We start from the raw sequence: 26,489 nt of genomic DNA, 5'->3' as shown, positions 1-26,489 counted from the left end.
CTGCGTGGAAATATTTCTATTCTGCACTTTTTGATTTCCTCCTTAACATAGCACATCAAATGCTTCAAAGTTTTTATTCTCTCCTCTCTCCTATTTGTGTCTTTACCCTTAAACTTTATAGTAGATGACTTAGAATCCTAATTCTTTGAGAAGACTGTGGCCATCTGATGGGAATCCCCTCAGATCCCCTCCTTAGCATTCCTCAAAAATTTTCAGCACATTACCAATTCTTTCTTTATTCCCTCTTGTCCCAAAGGAAGATGTGTCCCCATACCTTCTAAGGTGTAATTTCCTGCTTATGCCTTTTCTCCTCATGTCTCCTTCAAAACCTTGTTCCATCGATCATTATCTTTTAAGCAACTTCAATATTTTCCTCTCTATTGGCTCTTAGTCAACCTACAAACATATTCAATATCCCCAATCATAAAAAATGCCTTCCTATGAAGGCATTCCTTTCAAGTCTGTCCCATCTCTCCACTCCCATTTATTGTCAAACCTCTTAGAAAAGTACACTCTATTCCACATCTCAATTTCCTGACTTTCTTCAATTTCTCTCTCAAGTCTTGGAAATCTGGCTTCTGTCTCCATTGCTCATCATCAAAATTACAATAGCCTTTTCTCAGTCCTTATCCTCCATGACCTTTAGGTAGGATTTGCCATTCATTGTTGACCATTGTTGACATTCTTCTAAATGTTCTTTCTTCTCTTGGCTTCTGGAATACTCCCTTCTCCATTGTAATGGAAGGGTTTGGTAGTCAGGAGATGTGACTTTGAATCTAATATTTATTTTCAATTTATGTCTCTGTGCTTCAGTTTTCACATCTTTAAGAAAATTATTTCATTATCTACTATACATGGTTGTTACAAACATTAAAGTAAGTCTTAAAGTGCCATAGAAATTTGAGTTATTATTGCCGATAAATCCAATAGTTTCCCAAGCATTTATTAAGTAATTATAAAGTGTAATTTACTGTGCTAGATGCTAGTGATTCATAGATCAATTTGACACGGGTCCTATTTTCTATTTATTTTTCTAGCTACCCTATGGGGGATGGGAGAAAAAAAGACAAATACTGGAAAATCTCTGAAACTGGGGAGAATGAAATAAAGGCAAAAGAGAAGACTGAGGAAAGCATTTTGAGAAATTTGAGGGAGGAGAGATTACTGTCACCCAAATGGGTCAGGGAAGTTTCAGAGGAGGTGGCATCTGAGTTGAGCCCTGAAGGAAAAGAGAAGAGAGGAGAAAATGAAAATGGGACAGAGGGGAGTCCATTCCACACTTAATCAAAGGCAGAGTTGTGAGCGGGCAGGATGATAATGGTGGATGGAAACTAATCCAAATTGTTTGGACTGTCAAATACTTTAAAGGGAGTAATATGAAGTAAATCTGGACATGCAGGTTGAAGCCAGATTGGGGGAATTGTTGAGGAGCGGATAATAATAATCTTCATATAAGACAAAGATAAGTTGAGTTTGAGAAGGTAATGGGACATCTAGATGAGGGTCTTCTTGTTGTTTGTCTTTCATTCTTGAAGAGGAATATGAAATTGGGAGGTGATGTCATGATTTGCAGTGAATTGGATTTAAGTGAGGGAAGGCTGTGCAAGGTTACCAACCTCACTCTCTCCACCAGAATCACCTGGGTCCAGTGGCAAGATATATGTCAGGATAACTGGATATGGCCCTGGATGATTTAAGGCAATCAGGGTTAAGTGATTTGCCCAGGGTCACACAGCTAGTTAGTGTCTGAGGTGAGATTTGAATTCAGGTCCTCCTCCCAACTTCAGAGCCAGTGCTCTATCTATTTTGCCACCTAGCTGCACCTAGATGAGGGTCTAGAGTTCAAGGGAGAGATTAGGGCTAGAAATCTGGAGTTGGAAATCATGTAGCTTTACATAGCTCTAAGTAGTTGGTGCAGTAGATAAAGCACTGGGAGTGAAGTCAGGAAGAGTTTAGTTCAAAGCTGACATCAAACACTTGCTAACTGTGTGTCCCTAAGCAAGTCACTTAAATGCTGTTTGCCTCCATTTCCCCATCTTTGAAATGGAGATTATCACCTAGCATCTACCTCCCAAAGTTATTGTGAGGATGACATGAGATAAAAAGCTGAGCACAGTGCTGATCTCTGGGTCCAAGAAATCCATTACTAGTCATTATTTTCTCACAGTTCAAATCTGACGTCTACTTCCCAGTGTCTGGCACATAGTAGGTGCTATATAATGTTTATTCTCTTCCTTTCACTACTTCTCTTCTGACTTCAATATTTCTTTCAGAGGTTTGACAATTCCATGCACTCTACCATATTCAAAACTCTGGTGTTTATCTTTTACTCTTCCCTTTCCCTCAACTTTCTATGACTAATCACATACCAAGTCATTTCAGTTCTAATTCGGAAACATCTCTCATCCATCCCTCCTTTCTCTGGTGCGCTTGTCACTTCCTGGTACAAGTCCTCCTTATTTTGCATTTACATGGACATTCAGAATAGCAACCAATACAATAACAATCCTCTGGCTCCAGTCTCCCCAATCTAGATTTCCCCCAGATGCCAGATCAATCTTCCTTTTCTTTAGAACCGATCACGTCAATCACCCTCCCCCTCAAAATGCTTCAAGTTCAAGCTCTGCTTTATCTCCAAAATCTGGTACCGCTTTACCTTTCGCCATTTGATCTCCTATCACTTCTCTCCTAAAGCTGTCCAGCCAAGTTGGACTAACTTTAATCTCTGTTCCTCAACACCCTGTGCTTTCCTGAGTAGGTAGATGCCTTTGCTCACTATGTTCCCAATGCCTAGAATTCCAGCCTCCATCCTGCAACATCTCCACTTCCTACCTTTCAATCTCGTCTTTAAAGCCCAAGCAAGACAAGTACTACCTGCTCCAAGAAGCCCTGCCCTGAACCCACAGTCCATAACAACCCACCTTCCCGGCAAAGCATTTGGAGGCTTGGAGTTGGAGTAAGGAATACTTGAGTTCGATATTGCCTCACACTCTCTGTGTGATCCTGAACAAGTCACTTATTAACCTTTTGGGGCTTCAGTTTCTTCATGTTTAACAACAAAGAAACAAAATTCACCGGAGGTTGATCGGTGTTAGCATGCAGAGCACTGTCTGAGCAGCTAATTTTACACGGGAATGGTGGAAGATGGTCAAAAGGTGGGGCATATTCCCAATTCAGAACAGCCGAATAAGGCAGTTGGACTCGATAACCCCTAAAGTCCTTTCCAGCTCTAATCTAAGATGCTATGATTTTCTGTATTCACTCCTTTAGGGATTTGTGCACGTGTCTCGTCCCCCTACTCTTGTGCAAGCGCCATGAGGGCAAGCTCAGCGTCTAGTCCCAACTTTGTGTTTCTTCCAGCGCAGTGAGTGCTCTGTCTACAGAGATCGTTCGTTCAATTGAATCGAAGCCTCTCCGTCACGGAGGGGACCTGGTTCCCACTTATGGCTCCTCCTCCCCTCTCTGGGCCCCCAGATCTGGGGGTAGAGGGTGGGGCGGGCGGAATAAGTTGGACGGGGACGCGTCTTGGGGAGCGGGCCAGTGATCATTGTAAGTGTGCAGACCGCTGTCCGAGCGGCCAATTTCCTCAGGAATAGTGGAAGAAGGTCGAAGAGTTGGAAGACAAAGTGGGGCATAATCCAAATCCAGAAGAGCCCAGTGTCCCTCCCGACATCCCGGGGCGAAGAGTTGGAGAGGGAACTCAGGAGGGAGCAGAGTCTGCTCCACCTGCTCCTGCTTTGGTCCTGGGCCATTGAGCCAGTCGGCTCCTGGAGCCTCCTGGGAGCTCCCTTCCCAGCTGGCGGCGCAGAGGCCGTCCCGGGGCCCAGCGCTGCGGCCGCCGCCTGGTCCAGCTGTGATTCCCCTCCACGCACCCCGCGGCGCAGCGCGATCACAGCTGCAGCAGGTGGGGGGCCCCCCGGACCGGGTGACTGACGGCGGAGGCGGGGCCCGAGCCCGGGGCGGAGCCGGGAGGAGAACGGGCCCGGCGCAGGGGGGAGGCGGAGGAGAAGGAGGAGGAGGAGGAGAAGGAGAAGGAGGAGGAGGAGAAAAAGAAGAAGAAGGAGGAGGAGAGACACAGAGAGAGAGAGAGAGAGAAGCAGATAGGGAAGGCTGGCTCCCGCACGGACTGAGAGAGCTCTGGCTGTTTGAGCTCGGGGTCCAAAGCTCCGGGGCTCGCCCAAGCGACCGGGCGCCTCGGAGGGTCAGCGGCGGAGGCTGGACGAGCCGTAGCCAGAGAGGCAGAGGCGCAGACAAAGGCGCCGCTGCCGCCGCTGCCGCCGCCGCCGCCGCGGGCGGCTCGCTACCTCTCCTGCGGGAGCGAACCTGAGCAGCGATCGGGTGGCTCTCTGGGTAAGTGGCTTTTGCCTCCGCTCGCTTTCTTTCTTCCCTGCTGTTGCTGCTTCCTCGGGAGTTCAGGGCAGGGTCCCCCGCGCTGCTCCTGGCCCGGCAGAAAAGAGAAAGAAACGCTAGCTACGCTTCGCCCTGCCAGCCCCAGCCTCCCCGAGCCCGATCCCCCCGAGAAGTTCCCCGTGGGTCCCACGGAGAGAGGCATGCCTCTAGGGCACAGCAGCTTCGACCCCTCTATGAGAAGCCTGGACTCGGGGTTTTGTCCAGAGTGAGATTCGGTGATTTGAATGGAATGATTGCGTGTGTGTGTGTGTGTGTGTGTGTGTGTGAGAGAGAGAGAGAGATTAGCGGACTGGATAGGGGAAGAGGAAAGCCGGGTTCCCAGAGGGTCACATAAGGTTCTTAAGGTTGCATGGGGTGATGGATACAGCGATTTCGCGGTTTTGTCCCTCGGTTAAATGGGCTCTGTCTTAGTTTCCTTGTCTTCATCCTCTTCCCCCAAGAAAGGGTTAATTTAATAGTTCCCACTCCCACCCCAAACACACACGGGTTTTCCTTGTGTCACCAGGAAAATGGGGTCTGCTGTCGGGGGTCTCACCACATGAGAGGAAAGGCTCGGTATCTGAGGTTGACAGAGCCCGGAGAGAGGTAGCCTTACTGTAATTCCTCATTCTCAGGCTGAGTCCTTCATTCTCCCCGGGAGGGACTGTGAGGGCAGAGTCGGAGTGGTTCTTTTTGCACGAAAACTCAGTCCAATGCAGCATCTATCCAGCAGCATCCTGCATTCATTGCGCCTTATTCTTAAAAGCAACCCAGAACCCGAGACAGCTTTTGCTTTTGTTCTTTCATCTACGCTCCCCGGGAGGAAAGGTGTTAGGTAGCCTGGGGATCGTCACCAGATGCCCCAGGAGGTAGGGAGAGAGGGGATGTAAGGGGAATGCTAGGGAGAAGTCAGCGGTTTCCGGGTCTCTGGAAGGGGGAGAAGTGGATTTAGCGGTGCTGGTCAGAAATGTTCTTGGGACCCAGGCAGTTTGTCTTGAATTTGTTCATGAATTGGAGCATTTATCAGACTGCTGCCTCTCACCCCATCATGTGCCTCTTCAAATGCTCTCACAAGCTTCACCCTCCCAAGCAGACAATTTCCATTCACATATATTTGTAAGTGACTTTCCTAATGTAACCTTCCCGCTTGTCATTTAAGCTTGCTACTCTAACTTTCTCTTAAATTCAATAAACATTAATCCCTGCCCAGTAGGTGCAGGGAACCTCTAGAGTGGGAAATGTTCCTTAAGCTAGCATTGGCAGGGAAGAGAAGAGAGATATATAGTTTAAGTGTCTTTTGGTTTATGTCCCTTCCCCCCTCCCTTTTCTCCCCAATATCTGAACCCTGCCTATGTGAGAAGTCTGAGAAAAACGGGCAGCCAAGCATCTAACCTTTCTGAACTCTTTATCATATGCTGTAGGAAAAGCTGTAACCATCTGTTCCTCCCTACTGAAGACAAAATGAGAGGAAATGTGCCTGAGATGCAGTGAGGGATTTTGGTTAGACGCAAGAAGGTTAGACCTAAGATAAACAGCAAGGTAGAATTGAAATAGCTCTTGGCTAAGACTCAAGAGACCTGACTTGGAGTTCTGGCTTGGGCCCAGATTCATTGGCCCTTACTTTCCTCTGGTGTCAAAAGAGGGGGTTGAACTAGGGTCTCTTTCAACTTTAATAGTTTATACAGCTGGTGCAGGAGGAAGAACCCTGAACTTGGAGTCTTAAGACCTGAATCCCTGTTTTGGTTCTGCCACTTATTTATTACCTGTGTGACCTTGAGCAAGTCACTTAATCTCTTGGGGTCTCAGTTTCCTCATCTGTAAAGTGGGAAGGTTGGACTAGATGATCTCTAATGCCCCTTCCAGTTTTCCATCTATGATTCAAATGAGCTGAGTTTCATTAGACAATGGAATAGATCACCAAAGAAGGTAATGGGATTTGCAGTCACTCCAGAAATATTGTCTTGAGTCTATAGAATGTGCAGAGCAATCGGGTAGGCAGGGTGAGGGATGCAGGCCCTGTGCCTAGCCTGAACTAACACTAAGCTTTCCATTTCATGAAACTATGCTCTGAGAAGGGTCTGATATTTATACCTGAGCATGACTTTCAATTACTTCCCCCGCCCATGCATTTATCCTCTAGCGGTTTGCCTTTGTAGTAAAGGTTTGGACCTCTTTTTAAGGAGCTCTGAGCATCAGCAGGCAGGTGGGGGGAGATATTCCTGGGAACCAAGTACCCTCCCTAGGGTTCCTGCAGTCTCATTGCCCTTAAGCCCTCCCTGACCAGGTCTCCTCTAGCATTTGAGTTCTATGAAAAGTTGTAACACCTTAGGAGCAGCTAGGTGGCACAGTGGATAAAGCACTAGCCCTGGATTCAGAAGGACCTGATTTCAAATCTGGCCTCAGACATTTGACACTTGCTAGCTGTGTGACCCTAAATAAGTTACTTAATCCCAATTGCCTCACCAAAAAAAAAAAAAAAAGGTGTGACACCTTGCCATTTTTCTTCATTAGGTTGTGGCTAATGTGAGGTTTCTTGTGTTTTGGGTCAGGTCTCAATTTAGGACTACCTTCTTGGTTTTAGAGCACACTTGGGAACATTTTCCCAGGGAGAACTCTTACTCCTCTGCAGGTCTAAAGAGGAAATTCATTCTCTTATTATTTGGTCCATTCTGTGGCAAGATCCTTGTAAAAGGGAGTACCATACCTTGTATTTTGGTATCCAAACTGACCTAGTAAGGGTTGTTATGTTGTTGTTAGGTTTGTTTTTTTAATCACCTTTTGGGTTGATTTACACACAAAGGATATTGGCTGCTGATTTCTCCCTGCCCAGACTCACAGCAGCTACACTTGATAGGCAGCAGAATTTTCCCCAGCCTGCTGCTTTTAAGCATCTGCTAATGGGCTAATGAGTAGCAATGGGAGAAGGAAGAGGGACTGGGGGGATCTCTTTCAGCAGCTGCTTAAGCAGCAGGTCAGGGGAAGCTCTTCTGTCAGTAAGTGGTAGTGAGTGAGAGCAACTTCTGGAGGATAGACTTGCGAGGGAAGTCGATGTCAAATTGAAATTAATAACAGTATTCAGGGTGACCTCTATTCCTTGGTTGACTTCTACTCTTCTATGTGTGATAAGGATCCCCATAATTTCTAGCTCTCCCTGTCTGTCAATCAATAACACTACTGAAGGACATAACTAATACAACAACAATACAATGCAACATAGAATAAGACAATTTAAAGAATTGGGAAATGTCTCTTAATGAAAAGAATCTGCCACTTCTTGTCTTAAACCAGAGCTTCCTATGCTCAAATAGTAGTCAGATGAACTCTTTTTATAGTTTCCCCTTTGGAAGTCAGATTAATTCTTTTTCCTGCTACTGGAGTGGCATCTAAATTCAAGTGTGTTCTAGAGCCAAATTGTGTGGGCTCAGAGCCAATTGTTAATTTTTCAGCATAAGCATTTATGTCTCAGAAATCAGCAAACATGCTACAAATCAGGGGCTGATTCATTGTTTTGTGGATTATACAGCACAATGGATAGAAATGTGGGCCCAGATTCAGGAAGACCTGAGTTCAAATATGGCCTCAGCCACTTACTAGCTCTGTGTCTTTAGGCAGGTCACAACCTCTGTTTGCCTCAGTTTTGTCAACATATAACAGGGATAATACTGGCACCCACCTCCCAGGGTTTGTTGTGAAAATGAAATGAGGTAATATTTGTAAAGCACTTAGCATAGTGCCTGGCACATAGTAGATACCATATAAATGCTTTCCCTCCCTCCCTTCCTTCCTTCTTTCCTTCCTGTCTCTTTATTCTTTCCTTCCTTCCTTTGTTTCTTCTTCTGTTCCTCCTCTTCCTGCCCTGTCTCTTCTATCTTCTATTCCTCCACTATTATTATTATTATTAAGAAAGTAAGGCAGCTAGGTGGTGAAGTGGATAAAGCACCAGCTCTGGATTTAGGAGGACCTGAGTTCAAATCCAACCTCAGACACTTGACACTTACTAGCTGTGTGACCCTGGGCAAGTCACTTAACCCTCATTGCCCCACAAAAAACCAAACAAATAAATAAATGGATAGATGGATGGATGGATGAATGAATGAATGAATAAGAAAGTGATGGAGAAAATATTAATAATGCAGATTAAACTTAAAACTGTTTCACATCGGGAAGCTAGGTGGTGCAGTGGATAGAGCACTGGCCCTGGATTCAGGAGGACCTGAGTTCAAGTCTGGCCTCAGACACTTAACACTTACTAGCTGTGTGACCCTGGGCAAGTTACTTAACCCCAATTGCCTCACCAAAAAAACCCAACAAAACAAACAAAACCCCCCCCCCTGTTTCATATGTACATTTTTCTCCAGCAAGCCAGGTGTTAAATATTCTCCACCACTACACCATCATTCGCACACCACTACATCTAATATATTTACAGCAAAACTTCATGGGTTTGGATCCTACTAACAGGTTATAGAATCACAGGATTTCAAAATTAGAAAGAATCTTAGATGCTCCCTAAGTCTGAACAAGAATGCCCTCTATCTACAACACATTCTCTGACTAGTAGTCATTGAGCTTTTGTTTGTAGTCACAGGGAACCCACTACCTCTTGACACAGCCCATTTCACTTTTGGAGAGCTCTGATTGTGATGAAATTGGTTTTTGTTTTTCTTTTTCTTCAATTAAGTCAATATAAGCTACTCTGTGTTTCTGATAACTAGGTCCAGGTTGGACTTCAATGAAAACTTGGAGTAAGAGACTTTATCACCTGGACATAGTCTTAGGCCCCACCTTGCATATAGTGTCTAAGAAATATTTGTTGAATGACTGAAAGAAAGAGATTGCAGGGCAAATTGATACTAGAAAATAGAATCATTCTGGGAAGTTTAAACTACTATATTACCTCATAATATATAATTTTCCTGGGCCAATGACTGCTAACTGGTTTAAGTGATTTAAGGTTTTCATTAGAAACATCCCTTTCTTCTGTTCACTTAAAACAGCCTTACTTGGATGTCTACTGGGCACCCCTTTTCAGTGGATATAAGGCACTTGGCTAGTACTCAGAATGTTCAGATTGGGCTCTGCTACTCCTCCCTTGGGCAGCTAGGTGGTGCAGTGGATAGAGTCCCAGGCCTAGAGTACAGAAGACTCATCTTCCTGAGTTCAAATCCAGCCTCAGACACTTACTAGCTTTGTGACCCTGAGCAAGTCACTTAATCCTGTTTGCCTCAGTTTCCTCAAATGCAAAATGATGTGAAGAAAATGGCAAACCACTCCAGTATCTTTGCCAAGAAAACCTAAATTGGGTCACAAAGAGTCAGGCAGACTGAACTACCTTGCCATATGATATGACCTTAAGTAAGACACTTACCCCCCTACCCCTCTTCTGTAATATGTAGCATATGAATAAAATTAACTCTAAGGGCTCCTTCAGCTCTAACAGTCCTAGTTTGCTTAAAATGTACTAAAACCCAATTTGTAAAAATACAAGTCTTCATTAAGTGTTCTTAACCAAGCTAGCCAAAATAGCTTAGCTTCAGGAAGGGAAAGTGTTTCAATTAATACACTGATCTAATTAATACCTCATATTGCAAAAACCCGATTTAAGGATTTCATCAGTATTTAAGGTAGAAAAAATCCAGATTTCAAACAGATAAATTAGGGGGTTACAGGTTGTGACCATTGACTTTGCAAAAGGATTTTTTTCTTGCTGTTTTTATAAAAGAATTTGCTATAATGTTGGCTCTTGTGCATTTTAATAAATTAGATATACATAAAACTTCACTTGGAATAAGGTTCACCTCCACTAAATCATACTCTAGGGCCCCAAGGATTATTAATATAGCTTCCAGTTGCTTAGCCACTGGGAGAATCTGATCCTGAAGCTACGTAATCATAGAATATTTGAACTAGAAAGGACCTTAGAGGTCAAAGAATTTTAGAACTGGAATGGACCTCTGGACTCATTCTAGTCCAATTTCATTCCAAATTCCTTAGGGAGATTAAGGCAATAGGAGGCTGGGGCTAGAGGGCAAAGGGGAGCTGGTATAAAGGGCAAAAAGAAGAGGCCCCAGGACAGAGCTTTGGAAGGTACCCACAGTTATTGTGACCTTAATGAAGAGCCAACAAAGGAAATTGAGGAGTGACTGAACAAGTAGGAGGAGAACCAGGAAGAGAGTATGGAGAAGAGGGTAATCCATGGTGTCAAAGACCTGTTGTTATTGTTGTTTGTCCTTTGTTTTCAAGGAAGACGGTGACATTGAGGTGATGTCATGACTTGCAGAGCATTGGATTTAAGTGCAGGAGGGCTGTGCAAAGTCACCAGCCTCACTTTTTCCTCCAGAGCTATCTAGGTCCAATGGCATGATATGCATCAGGATGACTGGAGATGACCCTGGATGTTTTAAGGCAATTGGAGTTAAGTGACTTGCCCAGGGTCATGCAGCTAGTAAGTGTCTGAGGTGAGATTTGAACTCAGGTCCTCCCAATTTCAGGGCCAGTGCTGTATCCAGGTGCTACTTGGCTGCACCATCAAAGACTGCAGAGAAGTCAAGAAGGATGAGACTAGAGAGAGAAAAGTTTTGGCAATTAAGAGAGTAACTTTGGAGAGCAGTTTCAAAGTGAGAGGAAAGGAATGAAGGCATTTATTGTAGACAACTTCTTCAAGGAGTTTAGCCACAATAAGGAAAAGAGATATAGAACAATAGCTAGCAGTGATGGATGGATCAAGTGATTATTTTTGAGGATGAAGACTTGAAGACAACACTGAAGCAGTAGGTAGACAGGGAGGGATTGAAGATGGATGAGAGAATGGGGAAGATAAAGGAGGCAGTCTGCTGGAGAAGATTGGCTTGAAATGGGATCACTTGTGTACATATAGGGGTTTACCTTGGCAAGTAAGGCCATTTCGTTATGTGAGACAGAAAAGTGTAAGAGTTGACATTTATCCTTATTGAATTTCATTTTATTAGATTCTGCCTTGTGCTCTAACCTGTTAAGATCTTTGGGGATACTGACTCTCATCTCTCACGAGAGCTGTCCCTCCCAGCTTAGTGCCATCAGCAATTCTGGTCTGCAAGCCATCTATGCCTATACCTAAGTCATTGATAAAAATGTAAAACAGCACAGATCTGAGCACAGATCCCTGAAGTATTGTACTGGAGACCTCTTGCCACACTAACAATGAACCTTTGACAAATACTCTTTGAGTGTGGCCATCTTGTCAGTAATAGTAATGCCTGATGATATTGTCATCTCATCTACCTATCACCCATTGGTCATAGTTTTGCCCTCTGAGGTCCAGCAAAACAGTCTAGTCCTTGTCCTTGAAGGGTGAAACCTAGCTGAAGGATCACCATCAATTCAGTGCAGTGTTTATTAATCACCTAAAACAGGTATCTTGCCCTCAAGCAATTTATAGTCTAATAAGGAGGCTAAAACAGCTACCCAAGTAATTATGATACAAGGGAGAATGGGCAGGCAAACAACAAAACAAAAACAGTCTGGACAGTGCTATAGAATTTTGAGAAGAGATCAGTTTTTCTTGGTCTAGGATCTTTGAGGGGGGAAGGAAGAGGTAGCAATCAAATTCTACCTTAAGAAAGGGAGGGATATATTCTTCCTAGGTTTTTTTCACCCTGTTCTCTCCTGGCTCTCTTTCCATTTGTCTGAGTGGTCCTTTTCAGTCTCCTTTGTTAGATCTTCAGCCAAGTCATGCCTGCTAGCTGTGGGTATCTTCCAACACTCTGAACTCTTCTCTTCTCCCTTTATACTATTTCACTTAAGGGGATGGAAGAAGGCAGGATGAGCACAGGGAAGGAGGAAAGTTTACTAGTTTGGCAAGAGCACTGATGTACTTGGGAATAGTGCCAACCACAGAAATGGTAAAGCCAGGAGGAAGATTTTGGGTGGAAGTTGATGAGTTCAGGTCTGGATGGTAGTTGGATGGACCATCCACATGGTGGAGGCAACATATGGAAAGAGTAGTGTCAAAGACAAAACCTGGGAGGGTACATTTGTTTAAGGGACAGAAGAAGCCAGTAAGGAGACAGAGTAGGAGCACTCAAAGGAGTAGAACTAGACCTTACAGACTTGAGCATCATGGATGCCAAAGGAAGTATCAAATGCTGTAAAGAACTCAAGGAGAACGAGGACTTTATTTTCTGGTGGTAGGGTTTTTTGTTTTGTTTTGTTTTTGGATTTTCCTTACTGTCCTGTTCGTGTCCTGTTCATCTTCTCTTGGATGCTGTCCAGTTTGTTAGTGGCCTTCTAAGATGTGGCACAAAAACACCAAGAAGCAGAATGTTAGGCAGGAGGATTATTGGATTTGCTCGTGAGCTCGTGTCTCTGCTTTGCCATTTACTGGTTGTATGACTATGAACAAGAGCCTTAACCACTCTAATCAGCTTCTTCAAATATTCTTTGTTGAGAGCTGTTGCCCTGAAGATCATAGGAAGCCACCTGTGAAGGGCTTTGTAGTCACAGTGCTCTGTAGATGTAACCTGTTGTTCTTCTAATTAATTAGATGACTCACCCAAAGTCATACTGACTGTAGTTAATAGCAGCTAGGATTAGAACCCTTGAACTCTCCACTGTTCTCCCTGGTCATGCTGCTATTCAGAACCTTTCCTTCATTTCTAGTTACCAATTCAATTCAAGGAACGCTTTTTAAGCACCTACTTTGGTCAAGACAGCATCCTAAGTGTTTGGTGCTGCTGGGTCTGTGATTCTTTCATTGTGGGTTTTCCCACCAAAACCAAGGCCCTTACCCTATCCATGTGTGCTGATCCCTTGTGACTCTTGTCCATGTCTTCCTGAAAGTTTGCCAGATGGGGTCCATCTAATGTGCTAGGGACCTTCCTCGATTTCTGACAGCCCACAGATCCCAGTAGGACAAGGAGTTTATCCACCAAATGCTACTGGCATGTGACTGGTCTATCTTTGTCAGTCTTACACTTTTTAGGGGACATCTTTTGCATGACTTCTCATTCTTAATTCCTTTTCTATAATAGTTGCAACATGCTCATGTCTACTATGGTGCAAATAGGTGGTAAAGTGTATACAGTGCCAGGCCTGGAGTCAGGAAGACTCATCCTCCTGAGTTGAAATCTGCCCTCAGACACTTACTAGCTATGTGACCCTGAGCAAGTCACTTAACCCTGTTTGCCTCAGTTTCCTCATTTGTAAAGTTAGCTGGGGAAGGAAATGGCAAACCACTCCAGTATCTTTGCCAAGAAAACCCCAAATGGCACCACAAAAAATTTCACAGATTGAAATAACCCCCCAAAAACATGTCTACTATGCATTTCTCCATTACCCTTTAGCTGATCAAATGTTGTTCTTTAGATATTACAGACCCATGACTTATAGTCATGCAACATCATTGGAAGAATATTAATAATTAAGAAGATAAGCCTTTGTTCAAGGAGAACTTGAGGTCATTAAAAGAACTTTGAAATTTTCCACAGACAATCTAACTCTCTTTCCTGGTTTACTTCTGGGTCCTACTCGTTGTTTATACAACTGCTTATATGAAGTGATATGTATTCTTCATCCACATAGTTTTTCCTATGTGGATGGTTATGGGTAACCAACATTAGACTGACTATCTCATTAAGGAGCCTCTGTGGTACTCTGGGGTCTAATGCAATAAATATGTCATCCATAAACAGGACCATGTGAAGGACCTCAACATTTATAGGGAATCTCTCTAATATGTCCATTCTATTCTAGAACCCCTTTGGCCATGGGTTCTAGGTTTGGGTTTTGAGGTTGTTGTTTTTTTACCCCTGATATATTTTATTGGTATAAGGAATACCTTGTGGGGAAACTCCTCCTAGTGGAGCTCAGTACCTGTTATGCAAATAATACTCTCAGAGAGTTGCTTTGGGGGCAACTAAGGGGTTAGGTACTTGCCAAGGGTTACATAGCATGGATGGGTAGACCATGACAGAAGACCCTGAGGATAAAAATAAAATAACTGCCATCATTGGGTGATGTCCTCTTTCCAGAGCTCTTTTTGACATGCTTATAATTTAGTTGAAGCTCCCAGACACCTTTGAGATCCACAGTATCGCCTTTCCCAGTGTGGCAAGAAGGCAGCAATGCCAAAGAGGTGGATCTTCAACCAATATCATCTATGTGTTGAGTTCACTGGAGACAGACTGAGTCAAGAGACTGAGATTTCTAAGTCTTTCTTTCCAGGCTGATGACCCATTACTGCTTTTCAGACAGTTTAAATTCTGGACAAACTGGGTTCCTGAAGGTTCCCCAGCCATGTTGTTCTACCTTCTGTGTCCATGGCTTTGTACAGACTACCCCTACTCTTGCCCAGCTAGCACATTCTCCCTTTTCATCTCTGCCTCTGGGAACCCTTTCCTTCCCTTCAAGGCTCATGTGCCATCTGTTATGAAAGACCTTTTTTGAGTTCTCTGGTTTTTAATGTCCTGAGCACTCTGAGATTAGTCGGTATCAAATTTGTATATATTTTCTATTGATTTAATTATGTAGCTGTCATTTTCACATAATAGAATGTAAACTCCTGGAGCAGCTAGGTGGCTCAGTGGATAAAACACCGGCCCTGGATTCAGGAGGACCTGAGTTCACATCTGGCCTCAGACACTTGAGATTTACTAGCTGTGTGACCCTGGGCAAGTCATTTAACCCTCATTGCCTCCCCCCCCCCAACAAAAGAATGTGAACTCCTTAAAGGCAGGGAATAGTTTGCATTTGTCTTTATGTGCCTAGCACCTAGTGCAGCACACAGTAGGCAATTACTAAGTGCTTATTGAATTGAATTTCCAAGGTTTATGAAATAAGACAACCTGGGAACATAAAAGTCCACCAGGCCAGGTCCTTCCTCTCCTCATGAGGGATCTTGATAAACCTAATATACAATTCCCAATTTCTGCTAAGCTGATGATTTGAAAATTATTGGATCATCTCATTGGCTTCCAGGGCATCGATGGGGTATGAAACATGTTAAGTCAACAAACATTAAGTGTTTACAGTATGCTGAGTGCTATGCTAAATGCTGAGGATACAAAGACAGGCAAAAACTGTCCCTGGCCTCAGGAAGCTTACATTCTAATGGGCAGGTAACATGCAAATAACTATGTACATAAAACATATATTCAAAGTAAATAAGACAGGGCAGCTAGGTGGTGTAGTGCGTAAAGCACCGGCCCTGGATTCAGGAGGACCTGAGTTCAAATGTGGCCTCAGACACTTTACACTTACTAGCTGTGTGACCCTGGGCAAGTCACTTAATCCTCATTGTCCCACAAAAAAAACCCAATCAAAGTAAACAAGACACAATCTCAGAGTGGGGAAAACCCAGCATTGGGGAAGGCCTGGAAAGGCCTCTTGCAGGTGGCATTTTGAGCTGAAATTTGAGGATGGCAGAGAAGCCAGGAGTAAAAATGGGGAGAGAGAGAATTCTAAGCATATGATTCCCTTTTATTGTCATTCTTATGCTTTCTATTCCTCCTAGTACCTGGATGATTGGTGGGAGACTCTAAAGACCAGAGTGTAGAATGATGGTCCCTTTCTAGAGCACTTTATGACATGCCTGTGATTTAGCCGACCTTCCCAGTTGCCTTTGAGCAATGTACTATCACCATTTGGATTCTGTCACTTAGAAAGCCCAAGGGATGAATCTTCAACCAGTACCATTGGGGTGGTGATTCCCTGAAGAGAGATGTGTAAGTTCCCAGCCCCTTGACCCTTGCTGAGCAATGGTCCTTCCTCCTGGAAGCATTCTACTTTGTATGGAGTAGTTCATTTCACTGTCAAAAATGATGCCAAGAAAGATACCCAGGGATAAATGCAAAACCCTCCTGCTACAGTCTACCCCATTCATAACCAGAGAGCCCCACCAGCCACTTTGCAGGTTTGGAACTTGAGAGCAGAGGTTCGCATGAATGGAATTCTAAGTACAGAAAGCATCTGGATGTCTATGGAAAATGTGCCTACACCCAGGGAGACTAAGGGCTGAGATCAGAGCCAGTAAGACAGGTGCCCAGTTGAAAATGATGTCAGGAAAGCAATCTTCCTTGGTCTGTCAAGCACTTCTGCCTATCTTTGTATCTTTCTCTGTTTTTCACAGTTCCCTTTGCCCTAATCTCAGTGTGTGTGTGTGTGTGTATACGTGCACATGCACATGTGTGTGTGTTTACATGTGCACACATGCATAGTAGATAGAGGAAAAGGGACCAAGGTCAGTGGGAGAGGAGAGTGAGAAGAAAGAGTGGACTTTTGCTCTATGAAAATACAAACTATTTTGATAAATGTAGCTGCACGGGGTTGCCAGGTGCAGCTCTGGTTTCTGTAGGCCCCTCAGCATTCCATTTTGAAAGCAGAGAAACCAACTTGGGCTCCCAACCTCGAGATATTAATGCAGACTGAATTCTTGATGAGGAAAGGGAGAACTATGGGGTATTTGAATGCCAGGCTTGGGCTCTCCAGTTGAATTCCTTGAGGGATCCTTATATTTCAGGAAATGAGGGATCTATTCTGGCCTTTAGAAGGCATGTGCCTACATATGGGTTCTTGTGATAAAATAGTTTTTCCCATTCCTTCCCTTCCCAGGTTTCGAAGTAGTTCTTTCCCTTAATTTTATGGTCACAATGTCTGAGAAAAAAAAAAAGAATGGGAAAGCCTCATGGACAGGATTTGCAAGTGGGGGATTTCTGGGTTGGAGATGTTATAGGTGGCAACCTGAATCATGTCCTTTACCTGACCTTGAAGGACTGTGCCTGTGGATCAATTCTTACCTCTTTAGATGGACATTCTCATCCCTTCCCTCTCCATTTTATGTTCTGAGAGAGGACAGCTGGTGGTGATTTGCCTAGTCACTTATGGGTAACTTGCAAAGTTTGAACCCTTGTAGGGCACTGGAAAAGGAATAGTTTGGGAGTGAGAGAGAAAAGACAGACAGCACACAGCGCAAACCTTCAAGTCAGGAAATTCAGGGCCTTGTTTTAGAGGTCATTAAGTAGTTATAAAAGCACAGTTTAGAAGCCAGTCTTCTCGCGGGACAGGTCACTTCCTTTTTTTGCACCTCAGTTTCCTTATCTGGGAAGAAGACTTTGGGCAATAGATTCTTCTGTCAAGTTTCTTTCAGCCTGAACACTGTATGTAAAACAAAGTACTGTCTCTCTGAAGCCTGTTGTATCCCATTCTGTCCACGATTTCTGCTTGTTCTGAGCTCATTGACAGCACTGGATCTTACAAGGAATTTTTTTTTTAACTTTTTTCCTTAAAGAACAAGTTTGAAAATTGCATTCCCAGGTCAGAGTTCCAGTCTGTGGCTAAGCCTTTGGGGAATAAAGGCCAATGAACTATTTACTCTGGAGAAAGGAAAGCTGTCAGGGCAGTTGGATATTTTTATTGCATATCTGCCTAGAGGCAAATGGAACTACATGGCTCAGCTAGCTACATGAGTTTATGAAATATCATTAATCGAGCTCTAGGTTTTCGAAGTTAATTACCTCTCCCAGTGCTGGGCCTGCACAATGGTATACCCCGGAGTCCTAACCAAGAAAAATTAACCCTTCCAGCATGATTAGCTGTAGGAACAAGGCTACAGTATTGTTTGATAATAGTATAATCTTCAACTAATGTCCTTAAACAGGAAATAAGTGTTAATCAAATTCATCCATCCTTCACACGGCTACCAAATTAATTAATCTTGCTAATGCCCAGATCTGAACATTTTGTTTCTAGGTTGTTTCACCTTTCATGGCTCCCCATTGTTCCTGGGATAAAATGTGTGCCTATGGACATACAGCCAGTGTCAGAACTGGAATTCAAATTCAGGGGTCTCCTGATTCCTAAATCAGTACTTTTTTCTATTATATCCTATTAGACTAGGCCTGACTTGAGCTGGTTTGATGCCCAGTGTTCAAGTTTGGAACAAAATGAGTTTCGGCAAATATCTGACAGTAACAAAATGTTTACTTAATCCTAATAGGGGAAGATATTTGGAGTAGGACAAAGATATTCAGTGAGGAGACATTATTGATTCACCTCTGACCAACTTCCCTGTACTAATATTCATCACATTGCCCTTCTGCCCGTCAGAAGTTTGAGGGAAGAGCCAGGTGACTACCCACTTAGGTATAGCTTTTGTTCCTAAGACACCAGGAAGTTATGACAGCAGTCCAAGACTTTAGTTCTCTGAGTAAATTCTATCCAGAGGATTATTTCAGTACTTTTTGTTTTAGTTTTTTGCTTTTTTGGGGTTGTTGTGTTTTTCAGGGCAATGAAGGTTAAGTGCCTTGCCCAGGATCACACAGCTAGTAAGTGTCAAGTGTCTGATGCAGGATTTGAACTCAGGTCCTTCTGAATCCAGGGCAAGTGCTTTATCCACTGAGCCACCTAGCTGGCTTTGATTTTAATACTTTTTAAGGAAAAAACTTGTTAACCTTGATGAGGCAGGATCTTAGGATATTGTTCCCACCACATACCCTCATTACATTTTGTTTTTGTTTTTTGTTTTTAGTGAGGCAATTGGGGTTAAGTGACTTGCCCAGGATCACACAGCTAGTAAGTGTTAAGTGTCTGAGGCCGGATTTGAACTCAGGTCCTCCTGACTCCAGGGCCAGTGCTCTATCCATTGCGCCATCTAGCTGCCCCCCCCCCATTACATTTTAAGCTCCTAGAGGGCAAGAATTGTTACTTTTCAACTTTGTTTCTCAGCTCTTAGAACAGAGTCTTGCGCATAGTTGGGGTTTAATAAATGGTGGATTGAAATTAATTAGCTAGGGGGCAGCTAGGTGGCACAGTGGATAAAGTACCTGCCCTGGATTCAGGAAGACCTGAGTTCAAATCTGGCCTCAGACACTTGACATTTACTATCTGTGTGACCCCTGGCAAGTCACTTGACCCTCATTGCCCTGCACACACACACACAAAAAAAAATAATAATAATTAGCTAGGATTGTTGTTTATACTTATGTTGGCAATTATAATCCTTTGTTTGGGCTGACTTCTCCTTAGCTTTGGAAAGAGTCCTCACTTAGAAGCAGAAGCCCTGGCTTCTCTTCTTGGCTCTTACACTAATCAAATATATGATAAGAGGTATGTGTGGCCATTTACTTCTCTGAATATGTTTTATGGTCTATAAGATAGGGAAAAACACTTTTAGTAAATAGATTGTTAGGCTCAGTCAGGAAGTCCTGGGTCCAGGCCCAGCCTCTGACACATATGAGCTTATGACCATGGACACTTAACTTCTGTCAGTGCTCTGGTGACTTTCTAAGACTGAAAGTCACCAGCAGATTGCTAATTTCCATTAATGGAAGGTGTTTCTATACCAGGAATTCCCTACATACTTGAAATCATAAATCTGTACACAAAAGAAAAGCAAAATTGATGTACTCCATCAACAAGCATTTATTAGGCACTTCTTGTGTTCTAGGTACTATAATAAGATTTGGTTATACAAAGAAGGATTCCCTTGTCCTTGCCCTCAATGAGTATACATTCTAATGTGGGAGATAATATGTAAATAACAAGGTACATATGTTGCAAGGTATATATAGAGTGAATTGAAGGCAATCTGAAAGAGGAGATGCTAACTCCTACTACCTACCTCAAAGAATCGCTGGAAGGGATGTGCTATGTGTACTGAAAGAAGTGCTATCAGTGAGGAGAGATACTGTTGGGAGAAAGAGTGTGGATTCCAAGTGCTTGACCTGGAGTTAGGAAGACCTGGATTCAAATCATTACTCTGACAGTTCCTGGGTGACAGTGGCCAAACCACTTAACCTTTATATTTCTCAGGCAATGCTTTAAGGCTGAGTTCTAAATGGGCTGCCATATGCATCGGTGAAGGGACTTCTCAACTGAGAAAATCTTGTCAATCATTGGCATACTGACATATTATTTTTAGAGTTATTATGCTCAGTCAGTAAGAGAGAACTAACTGATATTTCAGAAACAGTCCAGTTTGAGAAGCAAGATGGTCTTGAAAAGCTGGCTGGGCAAGTTGACTTGTTAATCTGAGAGAGTGGTTTACCCCACGGCAGGTGACTCCTTTTTGTTGCTATTGGAGCTGCAGCGTCCTGTGGTGTTGAACCAAGCACCTAGAACTTGAGGGAAGACCCCAGACCCAAAGGCCCTGGGGGTTTCCAAAGACAAGAGAAAACAGGTGGGAATAGGCCCCTGAGGTTTTGAAATGGTTGTGCTTGCCAAACTGGAATAAGGAAGGGGGTGTCAATAAAACACCTTGGAAGAGAGGTTGAAAAATTAAAAACAATGGCCCAACTATGAATGAACATCTGCTCTGGGCCCTGCAGCTTAGAGGGGAGAGAAGATGAAAAATCCCCCTGCTGATTATAACGGAGTTCAATTGTATCCTTCTACTACCCATCCATCTGCCATGTGATGGCCCTGGTGAAAGATGGACCACCCACATGACAGTTCCTTCATGATACACCAAGTTGGCACCAGCGCTAGTCAGCACTGTCTCTCTAATCTACCAATAAGAACATGAACTTACCCTGTAGAATTTGGGAGCAGGTGTCCAGGATGCCATTTCCATCTTCAAATTGGCTCCCCCCACTCTAATCCTTGCTTCATTTGACCTACTTTTTTTGATCGGAAAGGGGACAGGGGAGAGAAGATTTCAGTCCTTATTTTTTTTTTCTTAAAAATCTTTGTTTGGAATAATCTTAAGCAGATATTTCCCTAGAAAATGCTCAACATTTACAATCCCATTTGAGGTGGGATGTGGTAGGGAGGGGATGATGAATTCATAAGTCCTTGTACCTGCTAAAGTCTTGGAGCACACTCTCCTTTGAAAAGAAAAAAAAAATATTTTCTTGATGCTCTTTTGGAAAATTGCTGTCACTTTCCAATGACTCTTCCTTATAACAAAGAACAGTTAAATAAGCAAAACAAATCACAAGACCAGTTGTGTCTGACAATGTGTGTAAGCCTCATTCAGCACTCCTAGATCACCACCTCTTTGAAGAGAGGAAGGAGGTAGGCTTCACTGTCAGCTCTCTGCAGTCATGAGTGCTCACCGCATTGATTAGCATTTTAATGACTTCTGGTGCTGTTTTCCTTTAGGTTTTTATGGCTATCAGCACTCCACCTTCAGAGCATCTTGAAGCGTCCTAGAATTTATCCTCAAAATTCCATTGTCCTATTGGGTAAATTCTATCAATGGATCTCAGTCCTCTAGTGAATATAGGAGTAGACTGGTTTCTTGCTCCAATATTGATAAATGAAACATTAGAAGAGCATAAAGTATGTCTGGTAACCACAGATTCTTTTCCATCATTCTCCCCCACTGAACACAACAGGGTTTTACTCTGTGCTTTGGATCCTGAGTTTGGGCTTTGGCTCTCTGAATATATTGAATTACCCTTTTGTCCCCTGTATCACCTTCTTAATTGGTAAGACATAATAATGCTATTATTATTTAATCATCACCACTAAGAGTAATGTCAGATTTCAGTAATCTAAAACTATATTGCCTCAAACTGAAATTATATGAAATAAGAACCTAGCTATCAAGTAATACAGATCTTGGAAAAGAAGGTGCCCAGAAATAAAAAGCAACTAGGTAGCCCAGTGGATAGAGTATGAGACCTGGAATCAGGAAGACCTGGGTTCAAATTTGACCTTAGACACTTGCTAGTTGTATGACCCTGGGCTAATAATTCAACCTCTGGCTGTCTCAGTTTCTTCATCTGTAAAATGAGGATCATAATAGCACCTTCCTCCCTGGATTGTTATGAGGATAAAATGAGATAGTATTTGTAAGACATTTTGTAAATCTATTTTTTTCCTTTCTTTCTCTTTCTTGTTTTTTTTGGGGGGGCAATGAGGGTTAAGTGACTTGTCCAGGGTCACATAGCTAGTAAGTGTCAAGCATCTGAGGCCAGATTTGAACTCAGGTCCTCCTGAATCCAGGGCCAGTGCTCTATCCACTGCGCCATCTAGCTGCCCCCCCCATTTTGCAAATCTTAAAACTCTGTATATGCTAGGTATAATAATGTTTAAAAACTATTTAATATTTTAATTTTTCCCAATTACATGTTAAAACAATTTAAACAATTTTAAAAATTTTCGAGTTCCAAATTTTCTCCCTCCTTCCATTTTCCTCCCCTTCACTGAGTAGGCAAGCAGTTTGATATAGGTTATACATGTGTAGTCATAGAAAACATTTCCATATTAATCATGTTGTAAAAGAAAATACAGATCAAAAATAAATAAATAAGTAGACCCAAGAAAAATAGAGAGTTTAAAAATAAGTATGCTTTGATCTTCATTCAGACTCCATCAGTTCTTTTTCTGGAGACAGTATTTTTCATCATGAGTTCTTTGGAATTGTCTTAGATCATTGTATTTATGAGAATAGTCAAGTTATTCACAGCTGATCATAATACAATATTGCTATTATTGTGTACTTCTGGTTCTGCTCACTTCACATTGCATCAGTTCATCCAAGTCTTTCCAGGTTTTTCTGAGAGTATCCTGCTCATCGTTTCTTCTACTACACTAGTATTCCATCACAATCATATGCTATGTATGATTATAATTATGATTATGAAAACCTGTCACTTTCCAATTTAATCCCTGGAATCTTTCTTTAGGACAAATTGAGTTCTTTATAAATTCTCATCTCTTAGATCTTTACCCCATAATAAATTGATATAATGGATAGATATAGCAATAAAGATATTTTATGTGACATTCAGTATTGAAATTTTCTCTTCTAAAAGAATCACCCATTTCACCTAAACATCATGACCTTGGCCACTTTCATATGGCACGTGTTAATGAACTCTCTTACTAGAATTCAAAATCATAGACTTTTTGATTTGGAAGACACCTGAAAGGTTATCTGATCCCATCCTCTCATTTTTTTTTTTTTTTGAGCAGGAAAAAGAGACACAGCGAAGAGAAAAGATTTGCCGAAGTCACTCAGTGATAGTTACAGGAATAGAAGGCCCCTGAGTCTTCTGCCACCTAATCCTCTAATTCCACTTTCTCGTTTATTATGGAAAATGATCCTTTTAGACATTAGATAATCAAAATGTAATTAAATGTCTGTTATGTTCCAGGCACCATGCTAAGTAGCAGGGATACAGACAAAAAAGTGAAAACAGGCAAGAAATCTATATTCTTTTGGACAGTCAGTATGTACTCTGCAGGTTTGTACACACAACGTAAATGAGGGGACCAGGAATGACCCCTTGTAGAAGGTGGCGTGTGAGCTGAGGCTTCCAGCAAGCCAAGGATCTTAAGAGGCAGAGCCGAGGATAGAGAACATTCCAGGAATGGGGTGAGCTTATTCAAAGGCACCAAGACTGAAGATTAAGGGTTGCAAATAGGAAGTGGGTCAGGATAGCGGAACTGTGGAGTGGATGAAGTAATGTGCAAAGAAGACCCCAGAGCTAGGAAGGAGCCGGATTGGATAAAGCTTTAAATATTAAATGGAGGATCCTAGAGTCAATAGAGAATTGTTAGAGTTTTTTGAGTAGAAGGCTAAGCCACTGTGTAGAGGATGGGTTGGTGTGGGGAGAGAGTTGAGGCAGGGAGACTAATTAGGAGGCAATTGCATCAGTCTAGGCAAGAAATAAAGAGGTCTGAACTAAGGGGACTTATTACACAGAAATGAATTGGGGGGGGGGCAGCTAGGTGGTGCAGTGGATAGAGCACTGGCCCTGGATTCAGGAGGACCTGAGTTCAAATCCAGCCTCAGACACTTTATACTTACTAGCTATGTGACCCTAGGCAAGTCACTTAACCCCAACTGCCTCACCAAAAAAAAAAAAAAAACAAAGAAAAGAAAGAAATGTATTTGGAATAGCCTTTGTGATGAGTGGGATAGAATCAGTCAGAGCGACATAGGAAGATTGCCTCTTTGCAGCGAAGGCCCAGCTGAGATTAGATAACATAAATTTGTGGCGGACCCTTTGTAGGAATAACTATTGCAGGAAGCTATGTGTTCCATCAGGGAATGAATGAACAGCAATAGTAGAGACTATTAAACCAAAGGTCACACTAAATTAAACCTAGTACATGTGCAGATCATATTTTAAATTTGGATTCATAAAAGATTCCCGAGTTGGAGAGGGAGTTAGGATTATACATTGTATGAAAGGATTTATGAGTGCCTTTGCTGTGTTGGAAATCTTTTACAAGGTTCACTTTGCACACAACGATTCAGTACCATTTGTATTGTGTCAAGCCAGGCCTGGATGCCTCCATGTCTCAGAATGAGAAGCAAATACTGCTTTGAGTAGCATCCTGAAGGGAGCCAAGCTGAGAAGAATGTCTGTCCTGGTAAGAGCCTCTCCAGCAAGGAGGCAAGGTTCTTTGGCTTCCTGAGTTTACCTCTGGCTACCTCTTTGCCCTGAAGATATTCCCAGGTTTCAGCTGTTCTGAGAGCAACCAGCCAAGAGGCTGAAAGCGATGAGCTAGAAGGATTCAACTCAAAGCAACCCTAATTGTGAAACTTGGCCAGAAAGCAGTACTGGAGAGGGAGCTTGATAAGGGGCTACTCTCCAGAGAGAAAGCTGAAGAAATTAAGGCTAGCAGAAGCTTCAGCAAAGAAAAAGCACAGCTCATTCTGGGCTGCAGCTCATTCACATTCTGTAATTTATGGCTAGTGTAGTATTGAGGATAGAGTGCTGGATTCGGAGTTAAAGAAGACTTGGGTTTCAATCCTACCTCAGATACTTCCTAGCTGTGAGACCCTAGTAAAGTCACTTAATCTTACTGGGCTCCATTTTTTCTCATATGTAAAATGAGGTGGTTGGATTTGATGAAGTTGCTTCCAGTTTTAAATCCATGAGTAGAAGGGAGTGGAGAGTAGGAGAAAGGAAAGGAAAGGACAGGGCCTGGAAGGGGTATATTCATGTAAAAGAAACAATTGATGGTTTATTATGAAACAAAGGAGACTACTAGGAGACTTTGTCAAACCAGGAGAGTAGGGCCATAAAAATCCAGGAATGAAAGAGTGTGTAAAATGAGGGAATGGTCAACAGCATCCCCAAAAGGATGAGGACTGACCGAAAGCCTATTGGATTTATCAATTAAGAGATCACTAGCAGGAAGCTGTTTCAGTTCAGTTATGGGGTCAAAAGACATTACAAAGACTTGAGAAGGAAGTGAGGTAATCAGGGTAGATCACTTCTTTCTAGGAGTTTAAGAATGAAAGGGAAGAAAGAGATAAGATGATAATTTGTGGGGATAGTAGGGTCAAGGGAGTTTTAAAAAAAATTTTGAACTTAACAAACCAAAAAATGACATTGTCATATACATAGTAGAACAGAAGCAAAGGGTTATATACAGACATACAGATTTCAGTTATGTACAGAATAAAAAGTTTTGTTAAAAATGGGGTGGGAGGGGCAGCTAGGTGGTACAGTAGATAAAGCACCAGCCCTGGATTCAGGAGGACCTGAATTCAAATCTGCCCTTAGACACTTGACACTTACTAGCTGGGTGACCTTGGGCAAGTCACTTAACCTTTATTGCCCTGCAAACAAACAAATGAACAAACAAATGAATGGACAGACAGATAGATGATAGATAAATGAAAATGGGGCGGGAGGAGAGAAGATATGGGCATGTTTCTAGGCAGTAGGGATGAGGCCAATTGATAAAGAAAGACTGAAGATTAGAGAGAGAAGATTGAAAGAGGGAACAACCTCTCCACCATCTCACTCTTCTTTAGTGAGAAATAACTGGAGATAAAATGTCTACGATGTGCTGATTTTAGAATCAGAGGACTTTTGTTTCATATCTCAGATCTGCTACTCCTTGTGTGACCTTGGGCAAATCTCTCAACCACTCTGAGCTTTGGTTATTTCATCTGTTGGCTTAAAGGGTTAGGCTAAATCATTTCTAAAGTCCCTTCAAACTCTAAATCTGTGATTGTATGATGGAAGTTGGAAGGCTGCATGGTTGTCACACATTGTCTAGGTCTCTTACTTTCACTTAATCACTGTGGTATGGTGGAAAGCGCATTATGGTCTAGACATTCTGGAAAAGATTGGAACTCTGACCCCCCAAAATCACTAAACTATGCATAGTCTTTAACCGTGGGATAACCACCACTAGGTGTATACCCCAAAGAT

At 42.7% G+C, this 26,489-nt stretch overlaps 1 protein-coding gene across 4 annotated transcripts in view; it reads left to right on the top strand.

The window, feature by feature from the left end:
* Positions 1-4,070: 4,070 nt before the first annotated feature.
* MAPK4 (mitogen-activated protein kinase 4) overlaps positions 4,071-26,489 on the top strand; it is a 229,399-nt gene continuing 206,980 nt past the window's right edge. For all 4 annotated transcript variants that reach the window (XM_043978131.1, XM_043978127.1, XM_043978129.1 and 1 more), the window contains exon 1: positions 4,071-4,350. The gene's annotated coding sequence lies outside the window, so the exon portion shown is untranslated. The remainder of the gene's footprint in view (positions 4,351-26,489) is intronic.

The sequence above is a fragment of the Dromiciops gliroides genome, chromosome 1, assembly GCF_019393635.1.
Source record: "Dromiciops gliroides isolate mDroGli1 chromosome 1, mDroGli1.pri, whole genome shotgun sequence".
Lineage (NCBI taxonomy): Eukaryota > Metazoa > Chordata > Mammalia > Microbiotheria > Microbiotheriidae > Dromiciops > Dromiciops gliroides.
This window is presented reverse-complemented; position numbering and strand designations above follow the sequence as displayed.